Source organism: Coregonus clupeaformis, chromosome 7 (genome assembly GCF_020615455.1).
Source record: "Coregonus clupeaformis isolate EN_2021a chromosome 7, ASM2061545v1, whole genome shotgun sequence".
Classification (NCBI taxonomy): Eukaryota; Metazoa; Chordata; class Actinopteri; order Salmoniformes; family Salmonidae; genus Coregonus; species Coregonus clupeaformis.
In genome coordinates, this window is record NC_059198.1 from 1,667,657 (window position 1) to 1,686,577 (window position 18,921).

The 18,921-nt window shown below is 43.7% G+C and overlaps 1 pseudogene; it reads left to right on the forward strand.

Moving 5' to 3' along the window:
* The first annotated feature begins 590 nt into the window (after positions 1 to 590).
* LOC121570718 lies at positions 591 to 18,643 on the forward strand (annotated as a pseudogene).
* Positions 18,644 to 18,921: the final 278 nt, after the last annotated feature.

Consider the following 18,921-nt stretch of genomic DNA (forward strand, 5'->3'; position numbering starts at 1 on the left):
CAATCTCACAGTTTGTGGCTGTATTGAAACAGTTATCTGAACACTGTGAATTTGGGCGATCAATGAGTGACACTATACGTGATAGGTTAGTGTGTGGCATGCGCAGCGAGGCAATTCAGAAACGCCTTTTGTCTGAGAGTAACTTAACATTGCAGAGAGCAATAGAAGTGAGTACGTCAATGGAAATGGCAAATAAAGACGCACAACAGCTAAGTGCATCGACCAAAGTGCCTAAGGTGTCTATGGAGTTAAAAAACAAGGCAGGAGGTGGGAAGCAATGCTATCACTGTGGGAAACCAGGTCACCAAGCAGAGGAGTGTTGGTGCAAAGACTTAGACTGCAGAAGTTGTGGTAAAAAGGGTCACATCGAACGTGCATGTAAAAACAAAAAGACACAATCAAACAAAAGTACTGAACAAAGGAAAAGCGACTTCAGGAAGTACAAAAAGAAAGTGCATAAAATGGAGCACACAGAGGATTAACAAAGTGATACCCTGTCTGAAGGGGAAGAATATTTGCATGTTATGTCAATTTCAGACAATGGATACGGGTACTGGGTGACACCGCTACTGGATGGAAACGCAGTACGGATGCAAGTGGACACTGGAGCAGCCATATATTTGCTGTCTGAGGCTGTATACAAGGAGAAACTACATCACCTCACACTACAGCCCACAAAGATGACGCTGAAAACATACACCGGTGAGATTGTTCCAGTGAGAGGAAGCGTGATTGTTACAGTGGAGCTCAACAAACAGAAGGTAAAGCTACCACTCTACATTGTGAAAGGCAACCATCCAGCATTGCTAGGACGCACATGGCTGGAAAAGTTCAAACTAAACTGGCAGGAAATTCACATGGTTGCAAAAGAGGACACAAATCTACAAGGGATACTGAGGAAACACGCGGATGTGTTCAAAGGAGAACTTGGCAGTATGAAGGACATAACAGTTAAACTAACCGTGAAACCAGACAGCAAGCCAAAATGCTTCAAAGCTAGACCTGTCCCATACGCCATGAAGCCAAAAGTTGAAATTGAGCTAAACAGACTAGTCGAGAGTGGAGTATTGGATCTAGTGAATGTTAGTGAATGGGCTACACCCGTTGTTCCAGTCATAAAAAAAGATGGATCACTCAGACTCTGTGGTGATTTCAAAGTCACCATTAACCCAGTCTTGACTGCTGAAAAATATCCACTACCCCTCATTGACGACCTCTTTTCTGGTTTAGCTGGAGGACAAAAATTCAGTAAGATAGACTTATGTCATGCCTATCTACAGATGCATGTGGACCAAGAGTCACAAGAACTGTTGACCATAGTGACTCACAAAGGACTGTACAGGTACCGGAGGCTTCCTTTTGGAATCACCTCAGCTCCGGCCTTGTTTCAGAGAGCTATGGACCAGATACTGAGCGGGCTCACTGGGGTCCAATGTTACCTCGATGATCTACTCATCACCGGCAAAGATGAGCAGGAGCACCTGAGAAACCTGAACGCTACACTACAGAGATTGGAGGAGTACGGTCTGAGGGTCCGGAAGGACAAATGCGAGTTTTTCCGGCCCTCTGTTGAGTACCTAGGCCACGTCATCGACAGCTCGGGGCTCCACAAGGAGCCATCGAAGGTGAAGGCCGTTGCAGAAGCTCCATCCCCACAGAACGTGAGTCAGTTGAGATCATTCTTAGGACTACTGACATATTACGCAAAGTTTGTGCCAAACCTAGCTAACATGTTAAAGCCACTGCATGAACTCTTGAACAAAACCAAACAGTGGAAGTGGACAGACAGATGTGAGGAGGCCTTCAAGAGGCCCTAACCCACTTCAACCCCAACTTGGCATTACAGTTGGCATGTGATGCATCGCCTTATGGCGTTGGTGCGGTTGTCTCACACATCATGCCATCAGGTGAAGAAAGGCCAATTGCTTTCGCATCACGGACCTTAAGTAAAGCCGAGAGCAATTATGCACAGATAGAGCGTGAAGGACTCGCCATTGTGTTTGGAGTTAAGAAATTTCATCAGTTTCTGTTTGGCCAACGATTCACACTGCTGACGGATCATAGACCCCTCACCTCCATCTTTGGTCCCCACACCGGCATTCCGTCGCTTGCAGCCAGCCGCATGCAGTGATGGGCATTATTGTTATCTGCTCACCAGTACGATATCAAGTACAGAAGGTCTGAGCAGCACTGCAATGCAGTTGGCCTCTCAAGGCTTCCCTCACCTGTCGCACACACTGAGCACTCCCAGGCTGAAATCTTCTACTTCAAGGAAGTGACGAACGCCCCAGTTACATCTGTCCAAGTGAAAAAGTTCACCCACTCTGATCCAGTGATGTCTGAGGTCGTGGACATTGTCACTCGTGGAAAAGAAGGAGAGATGTCAGACAGCCTACAACCTTACCTACAGAGGAGAAACGAGCTCACAGTTCAGTTTGGATGCTTGCTATGGGGTTTTCAAGTCATTATACCTCCGCCACTGAGAAGACAGGTGCTTGAAGAACTCCATTCAGGGCACTGTGGCATGGTGCGAATGAAGGAGATTGCACGCAGCTACTTTTGGTGGCCAGGTCTGGATGCAGCTATCGAAGACAAGGTCAAGTCATGTTCTGCATGTCAAAAGATGAGGAACATGCCTCAGCTAGCGCCACTACACCCATGGAACTTCCCAGAGGAGCCTTGGCAGCGAGTCCACATCGACTATGTCGGCCCACTGGAGGATTGTATGTTCTTAGTCGTAGTTGACGCACACAGCAAATGGCCTGAGGTCACAGTAATGAAGAGCACCTCAGTGGAGAGAACCATCGAAGAGCTACGGTCAATTTTCAGTCGCTTCGGCTTGCCAACGCAACTCGTTAGTGATAATGGCCCCCAACTGGTGTCTGAAGAGTTCCGGTCCTTCATGGAAGCAAATGGAATTCAGCACATCAAGTCAGCGCCGTATCACCCTGCAACGAACGGCCTCGCTGAAAGGTTTGTCCAAACGATGAAGCAAGCTTTAAAATCATCACAAGGGAACGGCTCCCTCAATAGGCGTCTAAACACCTTCCTGTTAACCTACAGAAACACTCCCCACGCTACAACCAAAGTGGCACCCGCGTCAGCCATGATGAAAAGACAGCTTTGCATCCGACTCGACCTCCTGAGACCTCCAAAGACGAGACAGGTTGTACAGACGCAACTGAGTGCACAGGTGGAGAGACGGAGCAAAGCAAAAGACAGAAGCTTCATAGCTGGAGAGAGAGTTCTTGCTCGAAACTACTGCAAAGGTCCAAAGTGGATACCAACCACAGTGGTTGCACAAACAGGGCCTGTGTCCAACACAGTTCACACACCGGAAAACATCATCTGGGGGAGACACGTGGAGCAACTGTTGCCAGGAACCAACCTCAGAGATGACTCCTGTCAAGTGACAAACCAAGATCAGCTACTGGAGACCTACCATGACTACGAACTATCACCTGAACATCCACTGCAGCAACCTACCAATGTGGAAAGTGCTCCAGACTCACCTGAACCAGCCAGAGTGCCTACTCAGGGTACTGTTGCACCCCAGTCTGAGCATACACCATCACCACACAGACTCAGAGATAATGTGACTGTAGACTCACCTGTACGTCGTCATTACCCTGCAAGAGAAAGACGACCCCCTGACAGGTTGACTATTTAGTTCAGACTAACCTCCGACATTGGGGCAGAATACACCCCAGGGTTAAGTCTGGGGACTGAGGCAGTCTACCCTCTATCCTTAGTTTAGAAAAGGTTATTCTGAAAAGTTCATTTATTTACATTAAGAAAACAATAGGCAAAACATTGAATATTTACTTTTTCCTTATGAGTCATCAAAGGTAAAGGGGGAGGGATATGTTGTGTATTGATATTCTAGTTTTGTCCCTTTAGGGCACCTGTAACCCCCCCTTGCTTACCTACGTTGAAATGCTTGGAATGTTCTTCCTGTAAAAAGCTTTAAAACAATGCCCACATTAATTTATACTCCCGTCTCATGTCATGTCCTTATATTAGTTGTACAAGTAATACAATGTGCTATACAACATAAGCAATGGAGGCTCATTGGCTGCGTTTCCACAGCCCAATTCTGATATTCTTTCCACTAATTTGTATGTTTTGACCAATCACATCAGGTCTTTTCACATCAGATCTTTTTCAGAGCTGATCTGATTGGTAAAAAGACCAAATAGTGAAAAAAATATCAGAATTGGGCTGCCTGTCTAAACGTAGCCATGTCACAACTGTACAATAAATATTCTATGTTGAGAGAGTTACGTAAATCAGTCTATCACAAGCTGACTCTGTATTACCATGGTATTACCATGTTATTACCATGTTATTAGTCCTATTACCTGTTGGTCAGATTTCTCCAAGGCTCTGAGGCCAGGTCTCATGTCTACCCTAATCAGCTGACTGGAAAATCACTCAGCTCCATCGATCCAGGCAGACGCAAGGACACCCCTATCTAAAGTAACCCACTCAGGAGGCGTGTTTGGCGGGTAAAAACCTGTTGAACCCTGGCCCCTCGGTTGCTGGGTAGAACAGTATCGACCAGGATGACACCAGCCGGAAGATTACCTATGTTTGCTTGCAACCGACAGAGAAAACAGAGTAAAATAGACCAGTGGATGGTTTAAACACACTGTTCTGTTAATGTTCCCAGAAGAGGCCAGATAAAATCACAGTTGATTCAGGGAGACTCTGTTTATGTGGTCCATCAATATTTCCAGATAAAGCACACCAACTGATTTTGTGGTTATTTCAAAAGGTTTAGATTTACTTTTAAGAAAAGTGTCTGCAATGAACTTTCTGGCTATACATAAATACAGAGTATTGACGAAGGCATATGTTTCCTCTATCTAGCTCTATCATATCTTTGAACTTTACACGATTTTGTAAAATATATAGTCCATGCAGTTTTTTGATAGATATTAGTTTTTAGTTAAAGACCTTTGTTTGCAGTGTGCAGACAGCAGTCCTCCTCCTAAACTTGATTTAAAACATGACAAAAACAAAAAACATTATTTTGGATAGTGCTTAATACACAATTGAAATCATGGAGCTAATCAACAGGTGGCTTGACTTCACAGACTGTAATAGTTGTTGACATGTATTTATTAGTCAAAACATCCAGCTGGTTAGTCAAAACATTGGTTAGTGAATACACCAAGCTCCTTAGTCAAAACATTGGTTAGTGAAAACACCCATCTGCACCCTGACAGAACACTGAACAGTCAGCACCCCAGCCTCAGCATCACTCTGATTGTCTGTGAAAACTGACACCTGCGTAGTGGCTCTGATGTGCGTAATGACTCATTCAGTAGTTCACCTACCTCCTGGTCCCTCTCACACGCAACAGTCCCAGCTCTCACGCCATCCACAACCCCAACCTGACTGAGGCTGTGACTCAAATGACACCCTATTCTCTATGACAGGGGTGACCAACGTTGGCCTGGTCCTGGATCTGTTTGTGCTTTCTTCCAACTCTTATGGTCATGACAGGGTTGGTTATTTAGCTCAAACACATCTGGGACCAGGCTAGGTCAATACTCCTTCTGGAGAGCAACTAATGATGCGTTTATAACCAAGTGGGAAGGTGTAAATTACTACTTGTGAAGTCGTAAATACCAGTTGGATGCATTCATGTGCTGTGAACTCATTGAGAAACGCTGATAATCAAATTAGTGTGCAAAAACCATATTATTAGATTGCTTTTTTTATAAATAATGTTTTGTTGCATTTAACTGCCAAAAATGATGTTATGGGGGTAATTTCCTTAGTAGAGGTCAGAGGCCAGCATGTGTGAGAAGTCGGGGCTCAGGGATGAAGGATGAGTTTCCCACTAGTAATTACCAGTTGGAGGGGTGTTCAAGTGGATTTTTCCCAGTCGTATGTGGTAAATACCACCTTCCCACTTGGTTATGAATACAGGGTGCAGGCTTCTGCTCCAACCTCGTTGTAACACAGCTGATTCATCTACTAGTAATCAAGGTCTTGGTCAGAAGCTAATTAGTAAAATCACGTGTGATAGATTAGGGCCAGAGGAGGGTAGGGTAGATCATATTTTTTATAAACAGACCTATGATTAACATGAATTTCCCAAAAAGTATGAAAATGTATCCGTTCACTACTGTTCGCTCCTCTGGATAAAATCGGCTGCTAAATGACTGTAATGTAAAATGCTAGGCTCTACATTGTTATACTGTATATGGTTGTTATAGACCATGTGTTGCTCTGGTCAAAAGTAATGCATTGTGTAAGGAATTGGATGTCTATTTGAGTCCTTTGTGTGCCACGTTTTGACCCACATCACTCCTTCTTTTGTTACTCTGATGAACTGTTCATCAGTGGGTCAACCATTATGTGTCAGTCAACCAGCTTCAGCCCCTCACTGTATTGAGCTGTTTCCTCCCTACTCTTTCATTGAGGGGGTCAGAATTGCAAATCTTTTTTATCAATACACAGTAATTGACAGGCAACCTATCATGTTACCATCACATGGGTTACCAGAGGGTCCACGTGAGGTCCTGAACCGGTGGTGTCCGAGACTCCATCACGTTTTAAATCACGTTTTGGTCCAAACCTCTACACATGATGTGAATCATGAAGTACAGGTGAGTGTCAATGGTATGTGACTTCCTTGTCTCAACCTGGAGGAAGTGAGTTAGTAGTCACACCACTGAGGAGGCCTGTAAGTCACATTTGCGTTGCGAAGCAAACGTGTGATCCGTGTAATTATATGTGAGGTGATTTCGGCGATGAGTCTTGATGTCACTCTTCTACTCCCTTCTCTTTTGCATGTGTCGCTCTCCAAGATAATTGGGGAGGATGAAGTGTGAAGATGAGTCCTTCGTGACTATTTTCGTATTCCTTGCATCATCCAGGTGTGTGTCAACTGCGCTAAATCTGTTTCATAGCTCTCCATCGTATTAACTGGTGAGGGGTGAGGTGGGAATATTTCTGTACTTCTTGCATCATCCAGGTGTGTGTCAAGTGCGTTGAATAAGTGATGGGATAAAATTACACCTTTTAAAGGCTCACTAATTAATTTGGATATCAACAACATGGCAGCCAGTTGAACTAAACTCATGGTATTTATAAGTGACATTCTCCAAGGATCAATGGGTGTCATTAGTGGCTTTAAATATCACAGAGTGGGTCTTTAAATTAGAGATGAGGTAAAATTGCGTAACACCATTAAAACTCCAGCAGCCTGTCTATCTGTCCCAGAAACTGCTGTTTTAATAGGTCACATCTCCCCGCTGCTCTGCCTCAACCTTTGGCTGTTGCGTCATCAACCTTGATGATATTTTTTATTAACAGGCCTATGATTAAGCTATATTCACCTTCAAACCTCTTCAGAAAGGATGTGTCATGACACAGTTACCAACCTTGTTTATAAGAAACCTGTTTCATAACCAATCGTAGAATAGCCCTATCCTGTGCGTGTAACAGACGATAGCCAACAGTCTCATTATATCATAACAGCAGGGTTAGTTATTTCAGAGCAGATACAGTTGGTGTTTTTATCGTTAATATAAATCACTATATTTTTTTCACAGAAGGGCAACACGCTTTTCTCCACTCCTGTTCTCTTCTCTCTAACTGGCTAATTGGCAACTGACTGCGGGAGAGAGGGAAATTAGTCTTAAGGCGTGTGATTGGCTGAGGCCTGTTGGGTCCGGGGCCGCTGTGTTTACTCTGCTTGAGGGCAGACTTGCATGAGAGGGGGTCTGAGTCCCTGACAGGATGGAATCAGCAGTATTCACGCTCTCCTGCTAAGGAACACAAACACAAAGAGAGGGTAGAAAAAGAGAGAGGGAGACAAAGAGAGAGGGAGGGAGGGAGGGAGGGAGGGAGGGAGGGAGGGAGGGAGGGAGGGAGGGAGGGAGAATGAGAGACAAAGATCAGCGTATGTGTGTGTGTGTGTGTGTGTGTGTGTGTGTGTGTGTGTGTGTGTGTGTGTGTGTGTGTGTGTGTGTGTTTGCATGCGTGTTTGCGTGCGTGTTTGTGTGTGTTTTGGTTGATGGGTTAGGGTTACTATGTTGCAGATGATTCCACAGAAATCCACAGGAAAGTTCAATAAATAAATAAATAAACAGACAGGAAACACGTGGTCATTTCACAATCCTTGTTTATGCTGTGTAACATTGGTAAGGGTTTAAAATATCAAGAGCCACTGTAAACAAGATTCTATCCAGTATTCCATGGAAAAACGGGCATGTTTACAACGGGTAGAGTTTATAAAGGAGAGCTTAAGTACACAGAAGCACCTAGAAGTTGACGTTTTACCAAAGAAAAAAGTAATTCATCATGAACAACACCTGTTCTCATTGGAGAAGAAATAGCTATTTTGTACTTGTTCATGTGTATTGAAAGATGTGAGTACTAACAATGAAAATAGGAAGTGTTATGGGCTACGATGCTACGACACAACCAACACATAGTGTAGGTCACCAGTAAGAGCCAGTGAAGTGAAATTCAAAAGGTGGTGGTACTTATTCCATACAGGTGTGTTAAGACCCCACACTGGTGTGTACTGGCCTAATACAAGCACTGGCTAGAGCATAGGGCTATCCTACGAAGCAGGTTTGAGGAGTTAGCAAAGGTAACTTTGTTCAACTCTGAGTTCAACTAGGGATAACCAGTCTTACGAATGTAACACTTTTGTATGATTTACAAAAAATACTGTCACATCAATCTATTTCTGAAGTGTTAAACTGCCTGCTCTTTGACATGTGCTCTGGGAGGGAACAGCACACGACAACAAAATCATACCATATCCGCTGAGGTCCTCACTGTGTTATTGTACAGTAGCTATACCATCTCTACTACACCACATCACTGTGCTATTGAAACATAACTACAGTAATTATTATGCTATTGAAACATAACTACAGTCATCACTGTGCTATTGAAACATAACTACAGTCATCACTGTGCTATTGAAACATAACTACAGTAATTATTGTGCTATTGAAACATAACTACAGTCATCACTGTGCTATTGAAACATAACTACAGTCATTATTGTGCTATTGAAACATAACTACAGTCATCACTGTGATATTGAAACATAACTACAGTCATCACTGTGCTATTGAAACATAACTACAGTCATTATTGTGCTACTGAAACATTAACTACAGTCATCACTGTGGTATTGAAGCATAACTGCAGTCATCACTGTGCTATTGAAACATAACTACAGTCATCACTGTGCTATTGAAACATAACTACAGTCATTATTGTGCTATTGAAACGTAACTACAGTCCTTATTGTGCTATTGAAACATAACTACAGTCATCACAGTGCTATTGAAACATAACTACAATCATTACTGTGCAAATGAAACATAACTACAGTCATCACTGTGCTATTGAAACATAACTATAGTCATTATTGTGCTATTGTTTCTATACCATGTTCTTCTATAATATTTTCAACAGCCAGGCCAACAGACCAACAGCCAGGCCAACAGATCAACAGCCAGGCCAACAGATCAACAGCCAGGCCAACATATCAACAGCCAGGCCAACACATCAACAGCCACAGATCCCATCTCACTCTAGTCATGTTGGTCCTTTTTGTGTCCCTGATGAGGGTTTAATGATCAACCAAAACGTTAGTTTTTTCACTTTTAGTTATATATTTTTGCAGCTGAGCCTCCATTTTGGATTTCTTCCATGTTTTTGACAGTTTGTGGCTATATATCCTGTCCATTATCCTGTGTCTGAGACCTACGCACTTGTGACTGGCAGTAGTTTAAAATAAGGGCTATAAAAGAGCATAGATAGCTTCCCATTGTTTATTGGTCCTCTTTGTGCGGAAAGAATGCTTGACACATTGACACTGTGTACTCATCAACCACAGCACCAATCACACTCAGGTGTTCTTTGCTACAGTGCCTTGCAGTCCAAATTGGTGAAGTGAAATGAAAAAAAATAGTTAAGCACGCTCAATCTTTCTGTTTTTTTTGGTCTTATTTCTTGTTTGGTTCACCCAAAAATTATTTTGCATCTTCAAAGTGGTAGGCATGTTGTGTAAATCAAATGATACAAACCCCCAAATAATCCATTTTAATTCCAGGTTGTAAGGCAACAAAATAGGAAAAATGCCAAGGGGGGTGAATACTTTCGCAAGCCACTATAGGTCATCATGCAGCATCTGTTATAGCAACAGTTGACATAAGAGCACATGACATCATGCTTGACCCTCATTTATGGCAACCATACAACAGGATTCGTTACATCTTATTCTGTTGTTCATAACCATGCTCATGGCTCTCTATATCTTATAACATGTTATGTAGCCTTTATAAAGGCTTCATGAAAGGGGGGTGAATACTTTCCCAAGCCACTGTATCTGCCTGGACACACAGGGGTTTATGACAACAACACTACTGCTCAAACACATATGCACTCCCTAGTGAGTAGAGAACCTACAGTATAAGGAACATGCTGTAACGTCTCGTTATGTGTCATATAACTGTCATGGACTCTCATGTTTATTAATGCATCAGATTTGTTTATCATGGTAAGGAACAATAAGAAATAGTTTCAATGGACATGGTGGTCTGCTGTGCCCCAATGGGAACACAGCAGCAAGGACGTGTGGTTGTTGATCCACTGTGTGTGTGTGTGTGTGTCTGTTTGTGTGTGTGTGTGTGTGTGTGTGTGTGTTGGTGTGTGTTATGTAGTTGTTAGTGTTGTGTGTGTGCGCTTGGCATGCGTGCTTGCTTGTTTTAGGTGTGTGTGTGTGTGTGTGCGTGTGGTTTGTTTGAATAGAGACGGATACTAATAATAGTTTGGCACATTCAATAAACAAACACCTGATGCGTTGCAGTATGTAATGTTTGACCAGCGTATTACAGTCCCTCGCTGTCAAACTATGCCCCCTCTTGGTACAGGAGAGTAACTGCACGCTACAGGTCCAACCTGGTGGTTGGTTTTCAGTCGATCCGTCTTTTCAGTCTTTCTGATGATATATTGCACATTTTGAAATATATTCACTTACGCATGTATGTGAAAAGTTGAATCCTGATTTTTTATGTCACCTGATTACACATTATCCTCACACTAAAGAGCTTTGAAGGCAATAAAACATTTAGATTTGATCTTACAATGTTATTGCTAGAACATAGTGTAATCCATGGGTAGGAAACATTGTTTACCATTCTCAGAAACACAATACAGTGAGTAGGAGTGAGCAATGTATTCTCATGTCTATTGATATGTAATGCAAAGGCTCCACTTGTTGGAGACTACAGAACTTGCAGGAGCCATGCTCAGACGTTTGAAGCGTAAATGACTTTATTTTATGTTTTATTCTATGTAGTAAACTAGACTGTAGGTGTCCATATGAAAGAATTCATGAAGCCTTTATAAAGGCTACATAACATGTTATAAGATATAGAGAGCCATGAGCATGGTTATGAACAACAGAATAAAATGTAACTAATCCTGTTGTATGGTTGCCATAAATGACGGTCAGGCATGATGTCATGTGCTCTTATGTCAACTATTGCTATAACAGATGCTGCATGATGACCTACAGTGGCTTGCGAAAGTATTCACCCCCCTTGGCATTTTTCCTATTTTGTTGCCTTACAACCTGGAATTAAAATGGATTATTTGGGGGTTTGTATCATTTGATTTACACAACATGCCTACCACTTTGAAGATGCAAAATAATTTTTGGGTGAACCAAACAAGACAAAAAAAACAGAAAGATTGAGCGTGCATAACTATTCATCCCCCCCACCAAAGTCAATACTTTGTAGAGCCACCTTTTACAGCAATTACAGCTGCAAGTCTCTTGGGGTATGTCTCTATAAGCTTGGCAAATCTAGCCACTGGGATTTTTGCCCATTCTTCAAGGCAAAACTGCTCCAGCTCCTTCAAGTTGGATGGGTTCCGCTGGTGTACAGCAATCTTTACTTCATACCAAAGATTCTCAATTGGATGGTGTTCTTGGGGTGATGACAGGTGTTGGGTTTGCGCCAGACATAGCGTTTTCCTTGATGGCCAAAAAGCTCAATTTTTGTCTCATCTGACCAGAGTACCTTCTTCCATATGTTTGGGGAGTCTCCCACATGCCTTTTGGCGATCACCAAATGTGTTTGCTTATTTTGTTCTTTAAGCAATGGCTTTTTTCTGGCCACTCTTCCGTAAATCCCAGCTCTGTGGAGTGTATGGCTTAAAGTGGTCCTATGGACAGATACTCCAATCTCCGCTGTGGAGCTTTGCAGCTCCTTCAGGGTTATATTTGGTGTTTGTTGCCTCTCTGATTAATGCCCTCCTTGCCTGGTCCGTGAGTTTTGGTGGGCGGCCCTCTCTTGGCAGGTTTGTTGTGGTGCCACATTCTTTCCATTTTTTAATAATGGATTTAATAGTGCTCCGTGGGATGTTCAAAGTTTCTGATCTTTTTTTATAACCCAACCCTGATCTGTACTTATCCACAACTTTGTCCCTGACCTGTTTGGAGAGCTCCTTGGTCTTCATGGTGCCGCTTGCTTGGTGGTGCCCCTTGCTTAGTGGTGTTGCAGACTCCGGCGCCTTTCAAAACAGGTGTATATATACTGAGATCAATTGACAGATCATTTGACACTTCGATTGCACACAGGTGGACTTTATTTAACTAATTATGTAACTTCTGAAGGTAATTGGTTGCACCAGATCTTATTTTGGGGCTTCATAGCAAAGGGGGTGAATACATATGCACGCACCACTTTTCCATTATTGATGTTTTTGATTTTTTGAAACAAGTTATGTTTTTCATTTTGTGTATGTCCATTACATGAAATCCAAATAAAAATCCATTTAAATTACAGGTTGTAATGCGACAAAATAGGAAAATCACCAAGGGGGATGAATACTTTTGCAAGGCACTGTATGTCATATGCTTCATTGACAATTCACAAATTTGATGGAAGGTTCACATGACTGGTTTCCTTGGGGTTCAACTTCAGTATGTCACAGCTAAAGTTATGGAGATACAGAGTGGAGATATGAGCACAAGGCTGCTGTCTTCACGGGAATGCCCGACGAGGAGGCAGGGTGATGGTATGTGGAAGTTAGCAACAGAATGGGGTTTGTGAAACTCATGGCAAGGATGCTGGAGGCACTTCCTGGCAAGCTGCCCTGGATCATGTAACAGAAGGCTCAGACAGAAATACATTATATAGAACAGATATGATTCTATGTCATGAAGAAAAGGGAATCATGTCAGCTCTATACGATACATATCTACTGTATCTGCGGTGTTCACAACATTGTTCCCTCCTGAATGGGACCCAGATGCTCAGTTTCTTGACAATGTCTGTTCTTTATATACAGTAACTTGTGCATTTGTACCATACAGATGCTACTGAAGGAATTGTTAACGATGATTTACAAGGTGTAAAATAACATTGTGTGTGCTGGAGTCTGGCATAGTGCTTAGCCCTCCCGACCACATATACAACACCCCTTTGCAACCGGGGTTCAAGCCCGTCTCAGCCACTTTTCCGTTCGTGTCCCTCTACTTTCTGATACCGCGCTCTACACTTTTCCACTTCTCTGTCAATAAAGATGAAAATACTGAAGGCAGATTGGACCTATGATCTCCTAAAATGATTATAATCCTTTGAGTGGAAAGTCCCCTGGAGAGACATGGTCATGAGGAATGTTACTGTCCAGGAAGGAGGAAGATCACGTCTTAATAACACCCTTGTCTTTTTGACACACACACACACACACACACACACACACACACACACACACACACACACACAACCACATACACACACACACACACACAGACACACACACACTGGGTGTTTCTCAAAATGCATACTACCGTGCTCCGAGCACGCAAATTGGAGCACGGGAGGGTCGGAGCATGAGTCCAATTCAAAGTATGTGAAACAGAGGGCACTTCTCAAATGCGTGTTCCATTTGTACATATTTTGAAACATGCATCGATTCAAGCATCAACAGAAAGTATGCAAAGAAATATGACGCAACCACTCAAAACATTTTGCCAATTTTCTTGAAATCCATGGTGGCCATTATTTGAGCTGAACCGAGAGAAAATACACTCCGACTTCAGAATGAAATGTTGCCTGACTACAATATTTTATCTTGACATGTTAATAAATACATCCTGTGTTAATTATGGCATGGTTACCTGCCTACAATACCCATTGTAGTGTGCATAGCTCGCAAGCCCATAGTAACGCAATAGAGCTAACTGGCTAGCTACTACTGTTAGCTGGACAGGTAGCCACAAAGAATTGTTAGCTAGCTTCCCACGAAAAACTGACATCTACCTTGGATAACATTGGTTTTAGGTCATTTTTGCCTGTTATACTATCTGGTTAGCTACATTATTACAAACTCAAAATCAAATCAAATGTTATTGGTCGCATACACATATTTAGCAGATGTTATTGCGGGTGTAGCAAATTGCTTGTGTTCCTACAGTGCAGCAATATCTAACAATTCACAACAATACACACAAATCTAAAAGTAAAATAATAGAATTAAGAAATATAAATATTAGAACAAGCAATGTCAGAATCCAAAGTATATATATATATATATTGTCACGCCCTGGCTCTAGGGACTCTTTTAAGTTGAGCCAGGGTGTGTAGAGTTTATGTTTTGTGCTCGTTGTGTCTAGTCTAGTGTTTGTATATCTATGTTGGCCAGAGTGGTTCTCAATCAGAGGCAACGAGTATCAGCTGTTGCTGGTTGTCTCTGATTGGGAACCATATTTAGTCAGGTGGTTTTTCCCACAGTGTTTGTGGGATCTTGTTCCGTGTTGGTTTGTGTTTTGCACCTGTGGACGTCACGTATCGATTTGTTGTTTTGTTCGTGTATCCTTTAATAAATAAGTATGTTCACCTTCCACGCTGCGCCTTGGTCCTCTATATCCGACGATCGTGACAGAAGATCCCACCAATACAGAACCAAGCAGCATGCCCAGGCAGGAGAGGGGAAGCGGCGCCAACCGGGCAGTCATCGGACAGGCGAGGGGCACCCCCAATAAATTTTTAGGGGGGTGCACATGGCAGGGACGACGGGGCCACTGGAGGCAGATAAGGGGCGAGTTGGTGGACGAGGAGAGAAGGCCACCAGGTTACGGGAGCCATTGGTGTATGGAGGGAAGGAAAATGTAGAGGCACGGCGAGAGGTACTGAAGTGTGTTGCCAGTCCGGTCCGGCCCGTTCCTGATCCCCGTGTAAGACCAGTGGTGTGTGTTCCTAGTACGGTCCGGCCTGTTCCTGTCCATCGCGCCAAGCCTATGGTGCGCGTCGCCAGCCCGGCCCGGCCTGTTCCTGCCCCTCGCACCAAGCCTATGGTGCGCGTCGCCAGTCCGGCCCGCCCCGTTCCTGCTCCCCGCACCAAACCTGTGGTGCGCATCGCCAGCCCGGCCCGGCCTGTTCCTGCTCCCCGCACCAGGCTAGTGGTGCGCGTCGCCAGCCCGGCCCGGCCTGTTCCTGCTCCCCGCACCAAGCCAATGGTGCGCGTCGCCAGCCTGGTCCGGCCTGTTCCTGCTCCCCGCACCAAACCTGTGGTGCGCATCGCCAGCCCGTGCCCGTTTCACCGGTGCCTGGTCAGGTACCGGTCAGCTGCTCCACACCGGAGCCTGAGCAATCCGCTCCACCGAAGTCCAGTCCAGCTCCAGCCAGTGGGGCTAGACCAGACCAGGGGCACTACGGGGGGGTTAGTAGAGGGTGGTGGTCAAGCCCGGAGCTGGAACCGCCTCCGAGGAGGAATGCCCACCCAGCCCTCCCCTGTTCGGTGATGTTTAGGCGCGGTCGCAGTCCGCGCCTTTAGGGGGGGGTACTGTCACGCCCTGGCTCTAGGGACTCTTTTAAGTTGAGCCAGGGTGTGTAGAGTTTATGTTTTGTGCTCGTTGTGTCTAGTCTAGTGTTTGTATATCTATGTTGGCCAGAGTGGTTCTCAATCAGAGGCAACGAGTATCAGCTGTTGCTGGTTGTCTCTGATTGGGAACCATATTTAGTCAGGTGGTTTTTCCCACAGTGTTTGTGGGATCTTGTTCCGTGTTGGTTTGTGTTTTGCACCTGTGGACATCACGTATCGATTTGTTGTTTTGTTCGTGTATCATTTAATAAATAAGTATGTTCACCTTCCACGCTGCGCCTTGGTCCTCTATATCCGATGATCGTGACATATATACAGTGCATTCTGAAAGTATTCAGACCCCTTGACTCTTTCCACATTTTGTTACGTTACAGCCTTATTTTAAAATTGATTAAATAAGAAATGTTCCTCATCAATCTACACACAATTCCCCATAATGATGAAGCGTAAACAGGTTTTTAGAAATGTTTGCAAATTTATTAAAAATAAAAAAACAGAAACACCTTATTTACATAAGTATTCAGACCATTTGCTATAAGCCTCAAAATTGAGCTCAGGTGCATCCTGTTTCCATTGATCATCCTTGAGATGTTTATACAACTTGATTGGAGTCCACCTGTGGTAAATTCAATTGATTGGACATGATTTGGAAAGGCACACACCTGTCTATATACATGCCAGAGCAGAAAACAAGCCACGAGGTCGAAGGAATTGTGGGAGAAGGGCCTTGGTCAGGGAGGTGACAAAGAACCTGATGGTCACTCTGACGAGCTCCAGAGTTCCTCTGTGGAGATGGGAGAACCTCCCAGAAGGACAACCAGCTCCGCAGCACTCCACCAATCAGGCCTTTATGGTAGAGTGGCTAGACGGAAGCCACTCCTCAGTAAAAAGCACATGACAGCCCGCTTGGAGTTTGCCAAAAGGCACCTAAAGGACTCTCAGACCATGAGAAACAAGATTCTCTGGTCTGATGAAACCAAGATTGAACTCTTTGGCCTGAATGCCAAGCGTCACGTCTGGAGGACATCTGTCACAATCCCTACGGTGAAGCATGGTGATGGCAGCATCATGCTGTGGGGATGTTTTTCAGTGGCAGGGACTGGGAGACTAGTCAGGATCGAGGGAAAGATGAACGGAGCAAAGTAAAGAGAGATCCTTGATGAAAACCTGCTCTAGAGCGCTCAGGACCTCAGACTGGGGTGAAGGTTCACCTTCCAACAGGACAACGACCCTAAGCACACAGCCAAGACAATGCAGGAGTGGCTTCGGGACAAGTCTCTGAATGTCCTTGAGTGGCCCAGCCAGAGCCCAGACTTGAACCCAATCGAACATCTCTGGAGAGACCTGTAAATAGCTGTGCAGCGACACTCCTCATCAAACCTGACAGAGTTTGAGAGGATCTGCGGAGAAGAATGGGAGAAACTCCCCAAATACAGGTGTGCCAAGCTTGTAGCGTCATACCCAAGAAGACTCGAGGCTGTAATGTCTACCAAAGGCACTTAATCAAAGGACAGAGTAAAGGGTCTGAATACTTATGTAAATATGATATTTCAGTTTTTAATTTTTTATACATTTGTAAAGTTTCTATAAAACTGTTTTTGCTTTCTCATTATGGGGTATTGTGTGTAGATTGATGATTTAATAAATTTTAGAATAAGGCTGTAACGTAACAAAATGTGGAAAAGGTCAAGGGGTCTGAATACTTTCCAAATGCACTGTATGTGATGGGATGTATAGACATTATGGACAGTATGTGGATAGGATATTTAGTATATATGTAGAATACGTAGGATAGAATAGTATATATAAAGCAATAGTTGAATAGGATGGCATTGACTAGAATACAGTATATACAAATGAAATGAGTAAAACTGTATGTAAACATTATTAAAGTGACCAGTGTTCCATTATTAAAGTGACCAGTGATTCCATGTCAATGTACATAGGGCAGCAGCCTCTAAGGTGCAGGGTTGAGTAACCAGGTGGTAGCTGGTTAGTGACAGTGACTAAGTTCAGGGCAGAGTACTGGGTGGAGGCCGGCTAGAGATGGCTATTTAACAGTCTGATGTCCTTGAGATAGAAGCTGTTTTTCAGTCTCTTGGTCCCAGCTTTGATGCACCTGTATTGACCTGACCTTCTGGATGATAGCGGGGTGAACAGGCCGTGTCTCGAATCGTTCATGTCCTTGATGATCTTTTTGACCTTCCTGTGACATTGCGTGCTGTATTACGATTCACATATAGCTAGCTGATAGTTATTAAGTAAAACGTTTGCTTTGTGTATATCTTGTTTCGTCTCTTTTGCCATTGTCCTGGCTAGAAGATGGAAGGTTCAGTGAATGGGTAAGTCCATATTAAGTCAATAGGACTAACTGGATATCTAGCTAGCCACGAATAATTGCTAGCTAGCTACCTACAAAGAATGTGCACCTAGTGTACCTTGAATAACATCAGTTGTAGGTTATTTTTGCCTGTTTAATAGCTAGCTGGTTAGCAAGATTATACGATTCACATATAGCTAGCTGATAGTTATGAAGTAAAATGTTTGCTTTGTGTATATCTTGTTTTGTCCCTATAGCCATTTTCATGGCTGGAAAAAGGCTTAGTGAATGGGGAGATGCAGTGTGAGGTAATACAGTAAGCGGAGTGCGAGTGCTTCTCAAATGTAATGTTTTATGTGTTCTCCACTGTGTAACTCCACACTCTCGTCTCACAAGAACGTACTCAAGAGAACGTCCTCGGAGAATGCACTTGGAGCATGAGAGTGTGGAGCACGGTAGTATGCATATTGAGAAACACCCACTGTGTTAACCAGCCCTAGTTGAGTTAGAACCTATTGGAACTTACTCACTGACCCATGGCATCATCAGGTAGACTAGACCCAGCTATCCTCTCATACAGTGACATCAAATTATATCCTAACATACGATGCATTCAAATAGTCCTTTGAGGCAAAGGAAAGTACGTAACGCCTTTTCTGGCCTGGACGTTATTGACTAACAGTCCTTACCTACCTACCATAGCTGTGCATCATGCTCTG